The 13,363-nt window shown below is 42.7% G+C and overlaps 1 protein-coding gene across 5 annotated transcripts in view; it reads left to right on the top strand.

Annotated features, from left to right (window-relative positions):
• Positions 1-13,363, top strand: part of FAM168A (family with sequence similarity 168 member A) — a 202,143-nt gene that overhangs the window by 112,072 nt on the left and 76,708 nt on the right. The gene's annotated exons all lie outside the window — the stretch shown is intronic.

The raw sequence follows: 13,363 nt of genomic DNA, 5'->3' as shown, positions 1-13,363 counted from the left end.
TCTGTAAATTACCAAGTCTATTTTTCTACTGTGCTTTATACCTAACATCTTAGTTTTAGTTTAATGGGGATCAGCTTTCCCAAAGTGGTGCGATTGAGCTCTGGCTTGTTAATCTGTTTTGCTATTCTGTTTGCGTTAGATTTAGCCTCATCTGAAACCGGAATCAGGAGTTGCTTATATGCAGACGCATTCGTATACTTATTTTAAAGTGCGTGTGCCTGCCTTTCCCTCTCCCTGCGCTTGCTGGCATTCGGCCTCATTTCATCTAATGCAGTACTGGGCTAGAATTTTAATGTCTCTGCGGCCAGCGATGATTTATTAGATCCCAAAGCCCTGGCTCAGAGTGCAGGAAGAAAATATTGCATCAGTGAGCTGGTTTGGCACTGCTCAAATAAATGAGTCCTGAAAGACTCTTTAGTGTTACGGCTTTTTTTTCCTTCCCCTCCCCTTACCCCCACCGGTTCTTCCCCCGTCCCCGACCCCTGAGTTTCTGCTGATGTTGAGAAGCGTTCGTTTCCTTGCAGGAATTGCCATCTCCGGGTCTTTTTACGATAAACACGTTTTTCAACAGCCTGGTCACAGAAAGCCCTTTGAATCCCTGCGGTCGCTTCGCGTGAGGCCGAGAAGGAGCTGTAATCCTCAAGTTGGGAAAAAAAATGAAGTTTTTGTGGCAGGGCACAAGATTGTGCTCCTGGTGATGAACCAGCGGTGCTGGGGAGGTAATGCAGCATCACCGTGGACGGGGGAGATGTCCTCGTGGTCCTCATTCTGGCCGGCACGGCTCTGTGCTTGGCACCGATCTGGGGCAGCAAGCTGCTGGAGCAGCCCTGTGGGTCATTGTGGCTCGGAGCTGAGCTCTCCGGGGGACATATTTTACCTACTGTAGGTTTTCAGAGACTTTGGAAATGGTTTCTCCATTGAGCTTATAGCATCCAATAAATCTTTGTTTAGCTGGGAGGAAAATTGTGCTGCTGCTTGAAACGTCCCTGCAGGTCAAGGCATGAGGGGTTATGTGTTATCTGTCACCTTTCTTTTTCTCTCGTATGTGCTGATGGAGAGGTGATTTAATTTTCTAAGTATGTTCTGCCTCCTTCACAGGACAGCAATGAGAACAGTAAACATCGACGTTGTCATTGCTCTGCTACTGAAGGGAATGGGTTTTGGCCATCTCTTTCACTCTGCTCCTGGCCACCCTACCACCATGTCACTGTGGTGGGCTCCTCCATGGGGCGGCCGTCTCTGCTTGTGATTTAAAGTAAAGCCTGAAGGAGCTAATCCCACTGCTTACAGATAAGTTGGCTGTGTCTGCTGCTGGTGTTGGTTCTAATGATGCTCCTTGCGTCACCAGCTGAAGGCAGGTGTTGGGTGGAGATGATCAGTCTCCCATGGGCAGAGAGGGATGTGAATGTTGCATTAGGTGGGCAAAGCTAGCCGCTGTCCGCTGCTTGTCCGAAATACTGGGGACACTTCTTGCATCTGTATCGGAGCCTGTCATGGAATGACAGAATGGTTTGGGTAAGAAGGGACCTTTGAAGATCATCTAGTCCAACCCCCTGCCATGGGCAGGAACATCTTCAACCAGATCAGGTTGCTCAGAGCCCCGTCCAACCTGGCCTTAAGTGTTTCCAGGGATGGGGCATCCACAACTTCTCTGGGCAACCTGTGCAAGTGTCTCACCACCCTCCATCTTAAAACATTTCTTCCTTATGTCCAACCTAAACCTGCCCTCTTTCAGTTTAAAGCTGTTGCCCCTTGTCCTGTCACTACAGGCCCTGGAAAAAAGTCTCTCTCTGTCTTTCTTAGAAGCCCCCTTTAAAGTACTGAAAGGCTGCAATAAGGTCTCCCTGGAGCCTTCTCATCTCCAGGCTGAACAACCCCCAACTCTCTCAGCCCTTCTCCATAGCAGAGTTGACGTTCCAGCCCTCTCGCCATTTTGGTGGCCCTCCTCTGGACCTGCTCTAACAAGTCCATGTCTTTCTTATGCTGGGGTCCTGTCTTAGCACTGATCTGGGGTAAAAACCCCAGAACTTTAATATTCCAGAAAAGAACAGCAGCCTGTGACCACCACCCCAGTGCTGGCCATGCTCATGTTCGAAGCTGGTCCCCAACGGGTCCCTTCTAGAGTGCTGTCAGCCCAGCCGCCTTTCCCTTGGGGCACGTCTAATTTGTTTCACTTCGTAAACAAGATAATTTTGAATCTTATGAAAAAGAAGAATAAAGAAGAAATCAGGCTGAAAAGCTGAGCTCTCAGAAGATTTGAGTGGTGGGCAACAGTTATTGCATGTGAGGGTTGGAGGGAGAAGTACAAGAATGAAACCCTGGAGTAATAACCGGTGGAGACCTTTGTAACTCATAGTTAAGAAATTCTCTTTAGTACGTAATCAAAGGCAGCTTCCACCTTATGCTTGATTTCTTCCCACCCATTTACACTCAAAAATGATGTTGCTGTCTCTCATTATCAGAAACCTAATATATTGCAGAGAAGAGCATCCATCTCTAGGGATAAGATGTTGTCGATTTTGGTGGCATTTCCAGGAGATGCAAAGCACACGATAATTGTAAATTAAATCAGATAGGGGATAAAACTTATTTTAACAGCCAAACAATGAGTTGTTTCATTCAGAGAGATATGAGTGTGTATGCATCTGAACTTCTGTTTACCTCGTTTTTTCTTATTTCCAATTAGTAACTATTTCTTGAGGTGAAGACTATTCTGTGCTGTGTGTTGAAGGTGTGGGTAAAGACATGTGTACTGTTTAGGCATTCTGTTGCCAGAATAGTTTTTCTCTCCCTTCAAAACAGTTAAGGAGACAGTAGTATAATTAACTGTCATAGTAATTCCAGGGTGAACAGAGCAATTTTTCATAAGCGAAGACACAATAATGATTATGTAGTCTTTAGACAAGGCATGGTTTGTTTTGAGCCTGTTAATATAATTTACAGTCTAGGACTGCTGGACTCAGGCTTACGGTGCGCATCTACAGCATCTCATTGAATGCATGAGCAGTAGGTTGGTGACTCTCAAGTCTCTTACAGCCATCTGAGACAAATTCAGATCTTAGGTGGGGGGATCATTCTTTGCAATTACTCATCTCTTTCTATTGGCTTCAGAGAGTTTAGGATAACAATGGTTCTCATTCAGGGTCCTCAGTTTGGCGCTTGACCTTTGGTACATGCATTTGAACCTGTTTTGTCTCTTCTCCTCCAGCCCCCGACCCCAAGGTGCAGTGCGTTAAATTGTAAAATTAGTGGTTGACGTCTGCCTGTCTGACGGGAAGGAGAGAGCAGAAATGCGTTTCTGCTTCTGTGTCCAAGCAAACACTTGAAGGTCAGTGCTGCTAGCAAGCTTCAAGTGATGGAGGGTACAAAAGGGTCCGTGTGTGTTACACTCTGTATTTGATATCGGTTTCCAAAGATAGTGGGAGTTGTCCATGTCACGCAGCTTGTTGTAACGTCTCTAGCAAAATGCAAGTGAGACATATAGAAGGGGAAGGTGACTTACTAAAAAAAACCCCAACACGTGCCTCATCTCCCTCTTGCTTATTCTGTCATACTCACACGCTCACAACACCAAGATGAATGTATTTGTAGAGTCTGCCAGGACCACATGTACGCCGGGTGGAGAAGGTATGCAGCCGTCAAATCCTCATCGTATCTCTTGGGTCCTCTTCACTGGCAAAGACAAGCTGATTTTGGGATGTGCCATTTGTGCCCTTTAGGAGTTGAGAGTGATTGAGAACTTTTTCCTCTTCATCCTGTCTCTCCTCTTGTCAGTCATTAGTCAACATTGCTGATTTATTTACTCCCCCTTTTTCCCCTCTATCTGGAGGTCTTCTGGCTCTTGTCCTTTATTTTTTCACCTAGTTTGGGTGTCTTGAGAAACTGGACATACTGTGCTGTGCTGTTAGTGACCTGCTGACACACATGCCACCAACACGTGCTTTTCTCTTAACTGTTCTGCCATTTCTTCAACAAAGAGCTTCATTATTCTCTCTGGCAGCCATGGGAATGCCTCCACCGAGATAAAATAAAATCTTAAAAATGCTGAAACTAGTGAAAATAAATGATAAGGAGTGTAAAAACGAGTGGCTGACGACAGGTATGTATGAAGGATAATGCTAGTTGAATTCCCGCTCCCGTTGCAGGGAGGAGAGTCCACGGGCATGGGGCTGACGTTCACTTTCCAGCTTTCCCAGAGTTCCCATGTCAAAATCCACTTGCCAAAATGCAGGGACTCCAGGTAAAGAGGGAAGACCTGGTATCAGCATGGCCTCACGAGGTTGGTCCGATTAGTTTGTCTCCATTAAAACAATAAATCATTCACGTTGCTGCTTCCTTGAATGCTAGTGATGCTTCTGCTGGAGCGGTTGGCCCAGGTGACCTGCCTCTCCTGCTAATGTTTCTGCTACTTCTCCCATGGTAAAGATAACGTTATCTAAGCACTAAAGGGCAGACGAGAGTGTCTCCCTCAAAAAGGCATCATGCATCTCCCCATGCATTTTCATCTCTGGGTTCTTTTCTATCGGTGCTTTGGTTGGGCTGTAGAGTTTTTTAATTTTGTTTTTAACCAGACAGTGCATTATTCCTCCCTTGCTTCTCCCCAGCTCTCTGGTTCCTTAAAGGCAGTAATGTGTAATTCTCCCATCGTGGATGTTAGACTCGTTATGAATAAAGATTAAGTGGAAGCGGAATGCTTTCCCATTAATTTAAAACTTTGGTTATCATGACAACAGGTTACAACTCTCTTCATTGCCATGACAATCTCCTGCAAAATTGTTAAAATGTCGTCCTATAGTTATTTTTAGTTTGTCCTCTATTCCCATGGAGACCAAGTTTTACTTGAAGTGTTTGATGCTTTGTGCTTGGAGCCTTTAATGAGCCTCACAGAAGTATGTAAGTCAGTAAAGGCAGAGACCTCCGAGGTCAACCGATCCCTCTGTCAGCCGTTGCAAGAATGGTCTGTACAGTATGCTTTTCTACTGCTTTGTTGTATTATGTGCACTTTTTTTTTTTTGTTATCTTCTCTTGTGTGATTTTTAACATTTACATTTGCTGTAGTGCCTGAGCACTTGTATTCTTCTTTGCATATGAGCCTATTTGTTGCATTAAATTCTGTCTGAAAACTTGAGATTCTGCACAGGACACTGGAAAAAAAAAATCTACAAGGGAAAAAGAAAAACTACATAAGACTGTCAACAGGACACTTAAAGTGGTAATTTTTTTTTGTTGCTATCTAGTTGTTTTGGGGAAGAAAAATTGCACAGAAATGAAGTTTTCTCTCTGTCTTTCTAACAGTTTACAAAGGAAGTTTTACTGGAGTAACATTTGCTCAATCAGCTAAAAATTTACTAGCTTATCATTAAACATTATTACAAATTACCTCAATTATAAAAGGCAGTAAAACTATTTTGTGAGCCTCCCTCCTTCCTGTGCTTTTATTTTCTCCAAGTAGTCAGTTCATGTGATCCATGGGAGTCTCCCCCTCACCACTTGGAATTAGAAATTAAAAGTAATAAAGAATGAATAGCAGAAAAACAGGTTGCATCCATCGGACTGTTTCCCAAAAGCTGGACAAGGCTGACTGTCAACTACTATTTATTTATGAAGAATTTATCTTGCTTCTTCTTCAGTGGGTGCGAGCATGGCTACTCCAAAATAAAAAATGGCAAAACTGAGGTGGCATCAGCACTTGTGCTGCTCTGGAGAGGGTTAGCAGAGAGGTGACACCATGGATTAATCCAGGTTTCTTTACGTTTAGGCACTTGCTCTTAAAATTTTAAAAAAGGACACCTTATACTGTTGTCTATCCAGTCCTGATTCAGATCATTTGAACATCATGTTTCTTTGGAAAAAGAGTATTTCTGTAGGCAGCTGGCGTTGGCTTGATCCATCCCTTGGTGGTGCTGCTGCAATGGTTGGGGTTTCTCTGCAGGGCTCCACAAACAGCACAGCAGACCAAAGCCTCCTGTCTGTGTGTAATTTTGTGCCCTCTTCCACTTTATTGCCTGTGGGTTTATATTTTTGAGGAATATCTAGTGCTATCTGCCTCAGCCTGGAAGTCTTTCTTGAAGGTGGCTGAGAGTCTGTAGGCATTTCATTTCTATTCATCACACCTTGAGTAAATGGGTTTTTGCTGTACTTGGGAATTTTTTCCACGTCTAATAACTTCGAGTTTTTAGGTAGTTTCTTGATTGCCTTCTTAAATTGTTGCATCTTTAATACTAGCCTAACTCTTAGCTCTGCCTTTGTCGTGCGTACAGCCTGTTAAGGACTTGTAGACATTGATCAGTATCCCGTAAAAGACTTTTTATGAGGGCCTGCAGTGGCAGGACAAGGGGCAACGGCTTTAAACTGGAGGAGGGCAGGTTTAGATTGGACATAAGGAAGAAATCCTTCACTGTGAGGGTGGTGAGGCTCTGGCACAGGTTGCCCAGAGAGGCTGTGGTTGCCCCATCCCTGGCAGTGTTCAAGGCCAGGTTGGATGGGGCTTGGAGTCAACCTGGTCTGGTTGAAGATGTCCCTGCCCATGGCAGGGGGGTTGGAACGAGATGGTCTTTGAAGGTCCCTTCCAACCCAAACCGTTCTGTGATTCTATGATATTGTCACTTAGCCAAACTACACGTTTCGCTATCTTAATCTTTCCCCAAAAATCAGACCTTCTGGCACTATAATCCTTTTAGGTGCTTTTCGCTAATTTTCCCGCAGGTTGGCTTTATTGGGATGGGGTTGGATCCCTAACAAACCATGCTTGGAGGTGTTTGCGCTGGCAGAAACCTGGGTCATCCAGAGTTTCTTGTGATGAAGCTGGTGTTGGTCAGTGCTCCTGTTTCTTGAAGTAAAACTGGTTGTTTTAAGAGGTGGTGCAAATATACAGATAATATTTCTATCAATAATTTTAGGCCTCTCTAGCTCAGGAGCTTATAATTGATTCTAAAAAGTTCTTTTTAAATGGTGTAAAATCTTTCTCTCTCTGGGATAATTAAATCCTTTTGCTGTTTAAGGTCACTCTGAATCTTTTTACAGCTAGTAAGAGTGATCAGAATGGGTTTTTAATGCCTCTTGCTTGCAAAGTCTCAATATTCATCAGAGTCCTTTTGCTTTCTGGTGTGTCTGATTTTGCATTTTCCATGCAGAATCCAAATATAACATGATTTCTGTATAAATCAGCCCTCATATCTAACATTGTATCATTATTTTGGTAGCAGGATTTCCTGGGAAGGTTAAGGTTCAGTTCTGCTTTTCAGTTATGAGGGGTAGTTATGAAATATGGTTGATTTTTGTAGCACTAACTGTAGCAATCAAGATTTTATCCTGATGTTGCTCAGCACTCTGCAAGATGCAAAGAAGATATAGGCCTGATGCTGAGAATATAGCACCCAAATGAAATAATTTATAAATCTCGGATAATTTTTTTCGTACCACTACTTGTAGAAGACATTGTGTAATCACACTGGTATTACTCACGTGGTAAATTGTGTTGATTGTAATGTGTGTGGCTGTATCTAAGTGTTTCTGCAGAATTTTGTACACATGCCATACTCAGAATAATTTCTTTGCCTTTTTTGTGTGTGTTTAAAAGGCCATTTAGCTTTCCTCTAGCAATTGTTACTATAATGGCTGTTACCATTAGCAATGAAGGATATACCTAATGTATTTTATGCAAATTATTAATAATACTGCTGATAGTTTTCATATTGAGTGGGTTCTGTTGCTTGGGTTTTTTGTTTCTTTTTACATTATTTAGAGCAGAATAGACTATTTCAGTTGGAAGGGACCTACAGTGATCATCTAGTCCAACTGCCTGACCAATTCAGAGCTGACCAAGTTAAAGCGTGTTATTAAGGGCATTGTTATTTGATTTTTATATTTGCATTTCTGTGACCAGTGAATTAATTTTATGAGACACATTGTTTAAGAAAATACACCATGATCTGTGCTTTCTCCAAGCTTGGGACCAGAAGCTACAGTGAAGTGCAATGAGAAATCTCCAGGCATAGAAAAATGGAGTTTCCTTCCTCTTGCACTTAGCAGGTACAGAAAAGGCAAGAGATAACACATTATTTTGGAACGGAGGGGGAATTTTTCAGATTTCCCTATTGGTATTCATCTTATTTAAATCAGCACAAATAAAAATTAAGTCTATTCAGTTCCTTTAGTAATATGAGGAAGGAGACTTTTCTGTATCAAAGGGTATTGTCATTGTAAGCCAAGGCTGATGAGATGGTAAAACTGAAGAGGTTGTTAGAAAAGTCCCAGTCTGGCAAAGTAGAGTCATGCCTGGCTTGCAGCAAGGGTGCAGCTGCTGGCAGCAGAGTTCGCTTGCACCAAAAACAGGGTCAGGAGAGGAGTTTGGGTTCAGGCTGCCTGAGATGAAAAGATGTGAGGAATCCTCTTGTAGGGCAGATTCAGACTAGATGTAAGGAAGAAATGTTTTACGCTGAGGGTGGTGAAACCCTGGCCCAGGTTGCCCAGCGAGGTGGTCGATGCCCCATCCCTGGGAACGTTCAAGGTCCGGTTGGACGGGGCTCTGAGCAACCTGATCTGGTTGAAGATGTCCCTGCCCATGGCAGGGGGGTTGGACGAGATGACCTTGAAAGGTCCCTTCCAACCCGAACCGTTCTGTGATTCTTGGATTTCTCCTTAATGTAGATTCCATTCCAATGACTTTTGGAGTAAACAAAGACTTAGAGATAAAAAAAAGCTGCGTAAAAATCCTTGCATCTCCAGGAGATTTTCTCTCTGTGATTACACGCTTGCCCCAAAAAACACTGACAGTTGCTTGGAGAATGGGCTTGTAAAGACTTTTTTAGAAATGTAAACTCTCTGCAGCTATTTCCAATATTTCTTGTGAAAAAAAACCCCACAAGTAATGTGCAAGAGCTTCATTCTGTTGGTAAATAAGAATGGCAAACAGCTCCAGGCAGCTGGTGCATTTTTTCTTTGGATGCCAAAGAAGTCATCCCAAGCAGGAATCTGTTCTTAAATATTTCTTTTTACTATAGTAAACAAATCTTTGAAGCCTTGAGATCAAGGAGCAAGCAAAAATGTAGAACAATAACTTATGAAAGTATGATGTTGTTTGTGCCCCTCAAAAATATTGCTGGTATTTATTATAGTAATCTTGTGATAACATGGGGATTTTTTTCCATTTAACTGTGGCCTACTTCTGTTGCTGGTTGGGTTCCTGGCTTCTTCTCAGCGGTGACAGTTTTAGATCCTGTCTGTGTAAGGGCATTTTATTGTATTCTGGCTTGAAAATACATTATCAAGATAGGTCTTGAGTCCAGAGTCTTAAATTTCCTCTTCTCAAGCACTGAATGTATTTTTTTGCAGGATGAATGCTCGGCCCTGAATTATCAGGAGCATTTCTTTCCTTGCTTCCATCTGAGCTCCTTTCTAGTGCAGTGTCTGTTCCTCATCCATTGAAGCACCTCAACTGAATTTCCAAGGATCTCTTTCTACCTCCGGCTTTGTCCTTCAGGCTCCTTGACGTGTCTTTGAGATTCACCTTCTCCATCAACTTAGGAGGCTTTGTCACCTCTTGTCCTTCAGAGGTTCTTCTTTGTCCCACCTCCAGCTTCTGTGGGGTCCCTGCTGGGGTATGTCCCTGCTCGCTTTTTGCTTCTGTTGCAGAAAACATTATCAATAGGTACAAATTTAGCTGCTACCTTTGAATTGAATATTTGCAGATTTTCCTTTCTGCTTAGACTTGTTTCCTCTTGATCACTGCAAAATCCAACCTTTCTCATCTGTCTTTCTGTGTGCCTGGAGCTCAGGATCTTTTTCTCACAACAGTTTTTACGTCTCTTGTTCTTCTTTCTGAATTCCCATGGAAAGCACTTAAGCGCTTAATCTGCCATCAGAGCTGATAAACTTGAGCCCATCTTTAACCCAAGACTTTATTAAGCAAGCCAGCTTGCTTCTCCCCTCTTTTGTTTCTCATTTTGTTCTGAAGAGTTGAATAGAATAGAATAGAATATTTCAGTTTGAAGGGACTGACAATAATCATCTAGTCCAACTGCCTGACCAATTCAGGACTGACCAAAAGTTAAAGCAAATTATTAAGGACATTGTCCAAATGCCTCTTAAACACTGACAGGCTTGGGGCATTGAACGCCTCTCTAGGAAGCCTGTTCCAGGGTTTGACCAGCTTAAATAAAAGAACTGTGACTTGGTTTTCTCACCCTTTTATGATATTTTAGCAAAATTACAGCAGAGCAAACTTCCAGCTTGAGGAGACATTTCCCATCCTTGAGTTTAACTGAATTTGAGATAAGGTCTCCCAGAGCTTGCTGAAGAGCCTTGGGGGGGGGGCAACATTTTCACTTTATTTTTAGAAGGGGAAATTTCTTCTTGCAGTGGGGAGATACAAGCTGGTCTTAATCACCAAATATGTTGTTCCTAGTGCACTATTTTGACGAGCTGAACGAGGGCAGCTTACACAGCCTTGGGGTACATATTAAAAAAACAGAGCTGGGGAGATAAACGCAGGACTAATGATGGTAGATGAAGCTTTTCAGCTCTACATCCTCAGTTCAGCTGCCATCCAGGCAGTTGCTGGGACGTGAAGATTATCAGACAAGTGGTTGTTGGCCTGTGTGAACTGAGTGGGTGGTGTTTGGAGCTTCTATTTTTTGTACTAAAACAGGAAAGGACCCTGTATTCATGTGAAAAAAGTATTCAGTATAGTAGTCTGGTATAAAAAAGCAAAGGGAACTAGTGTGTGAGACTAGTGTGTGAGCAAGCAAAGGGAAATTCAGGAGGCATTTGCTGTAAACTCGGTACCAAATGCTGCCAGCCACTGACTCAGCGAATGCGCCGCAATTGATTATCCACCGACTTGCCCACTTGTTTGCCTTCCAGCTCTTACATTAACCAATAGTTAAATCATCCCTAGAAGCCCCTGGGGCTTTCTTGACTAATCGACCGCTCAAGGTGGTCCAGGTGGTTCTCTGCAGGTCCATCTGGCAGCAACTTGAACCCATCTGGCCCCACTTTGGCCTTGGAGAAACCTCTCCTGCTTCCCCCAGGAAGTTTATTCCAAAATCTTTGCTTTCAGAAGTGTTTAAGAAACAAAGCAAGATACTGCAACTACCAGTAAGTCCTGTCTGTCCGTTGTTTATAGGACAGACTGAATGACTTCTGCTGCAAAATAGTGCATGACTTTTTTATCACACACAACAAAAAGTGGGAGCAAACGTCATCTATTGGAAGAGCCTGACTCACATATATTTAGGAAGAGTAACATGTGGTCCTAGGGAACTTGGTTGTTAAAGTTTCTGGCATATCCATTCAGAGCAACTCTCCAAAGTAAATGCAAAGCCGGGCATCTTCAAAAGGCAGGGCATGTCATCCTGCACTTCTCTATCTACCCTTGCCAACCGGGAAGATTTGTCATTCTCCAGGATGGGGAGATTTGGTGGTTGGCATGACTTCTAATGCTGTTGACAAATGGTACGAGTTGCATAGTATTTGGCAAAGTTAGATTTTTTTTTTAAATTATTCCTTATTTTTAGAGAAATTTTTTGTTTTGCTCTTGTTCCTGGTGTAAATCAATAAGCTTCATAGGGAGGTGTCTCCAGATACTTGCATGCATCTCTGTGCATGCAAACTCTGTACTGTGGATGTCCTCGCTGTACTTATTCAATTACTAAATACAAGCCTTTGCTTTCCTGCACTGTCAGTCCAACACATTTTATCAGCAGAATGAAGGTCATTTCAATCCTTCAGGTGAACAGAAGACCTGCCTGCCTTTTAAAATCAATACTTGTGGCAAGATTATTTTTAGAAAGGGAAGGTCAAGCCCTGAGCCCGAACACCTTGCAACAGCGGCAGAGTTCAGGTTTAGCCCCTGCCGTTGCTGCCTGGGGCAGGGATGATGCTCTCCCGTGCGGTGCCCAACGTGAACCCCCTGGTGAGGACCGCTGGGTTTCCTTCCAGCATCACCCTCGTTGTGCCTGAGTCCCTGTGGCTAATGTGTACAGAAAGCAGATTTATTCAGCTCATTTGCTGCCCCTGTATAATCATTCTTAGCTCTGCATTAATGTGCTGAGCAAGTAAAACTAGTTAATGAGAAGGGAAGAAAGGAATCTTTTTTGTAGGTCTCATGCTCTTGTTCCTGGAAGCGGAGGGGAGTAATTAGCATTCCAACCGAGGAACGAGTTACTATGGCAGTGCGTATTGATGAAACGCGGTTGATACAGGTGAGCTAATTCAAACCAGCTGAAGGCCATATGTTTAGCTCTGTCTTTGTTATATAACAAATTTTGAGGTCTTGGAAAAAAAAAAAAATTTCTGAGTAGAAATGACCTTCAAGGAATGGTTAAAAAAAGAAAGCCGCTAGCCTTTTTGTTACCGGCACACAAACTCATTAGTTACATAAACACGACAAAGGTTTTTAATCTCCTTTTGAAGTTATTTGCATATTTATTGGGACTTACTGTGCCTTTTTATTTGGGATTCCACTGATCCGAAAGTGGAGGACACACACGGCTGCAAAACCCACCACGTTTCCCTGAAGTTCTTATCAAGCTAGGTTATTAGTCCTTGAGGTGGGACAAAATGGTAGAATTCAGTTTTGCTGTGAAATCAATAAACCAGGAATTTCTTGGTATTTCTATGCAGATTTTTTTTGTTGTTGAATATTTGATTTTCAGATACGTTTTTTTTTTCCTGTATTCCTTGTTACTATTTTAAAGCAGAAAATCTTTGGGGCATTGAAATTCATTTTACTACAGGGAACAAAACACTGGATTTCAGCCTTCCTGAGTGGCAAGCGACCATCATAATTAGATTTATCAACAAAAATGGTATCTCAAAGAGCTCTATTGAGGCAAATGTTTCTTCACACTCAGAGAAGGGGTTTGGAGAAAAGGTACTTAATTTCACCTGTTGCTTTGTCATTAGCACCGTTACTAGATTCCACATTTGTAGGACAGTTTCACGACTGAAGGTGAAGCAGGAGCCAAGATTTCCCCACTCCACCGCGCTCCAGCAGTGCTGGTTCTCCTTGCTCAGCCTGGATGGAGGCAGAGAGTACATAGTACCAGTTTGGAATGCTCCGTTTCATATAGTCAACTCCTCTTAGTTATATCACAGCCATACGCATTACCTGTGCAGGTATAAATGGTATCATGTTAACTGTGGCTTCTGAAAGTTGAAGTCATGTTGAAAAAAACCCACCAAACCAAAGGCGTTGCTCCCCAGATATATTTTAGTTAGCCACATATTGCCAGGATGGAAATTCTATAGGCTACAGATTGAAGAAGGTACTATGGACAGCGAGGAGTGTAATAATTAAATTGCACAATGCACCTGAATGTGGGCTACTGCGGTGATTAATTTTAAATGCTGTCCTGTAATT

The sequence above is a fragment of the Accipiter gentilis genome, chromosome 19 (assembly GCF_929443795.1).
Source record: "Accipiter gentilis chromosome 19, bAccGen1.1, whole genome shotgun sequence".
Taxonomy (NCBI): domain Eukaryota; kingdom Metazoa; phylum Chordata; class Aves; order Accipitriformes; family Accipitridae; genus Astur; species Astur gentilis.
The sequence above is the reverse complement of the archived record's forward strand: the minus strand, read 5'-3'. Positions and strand labels throughout refer to the sequence as shown.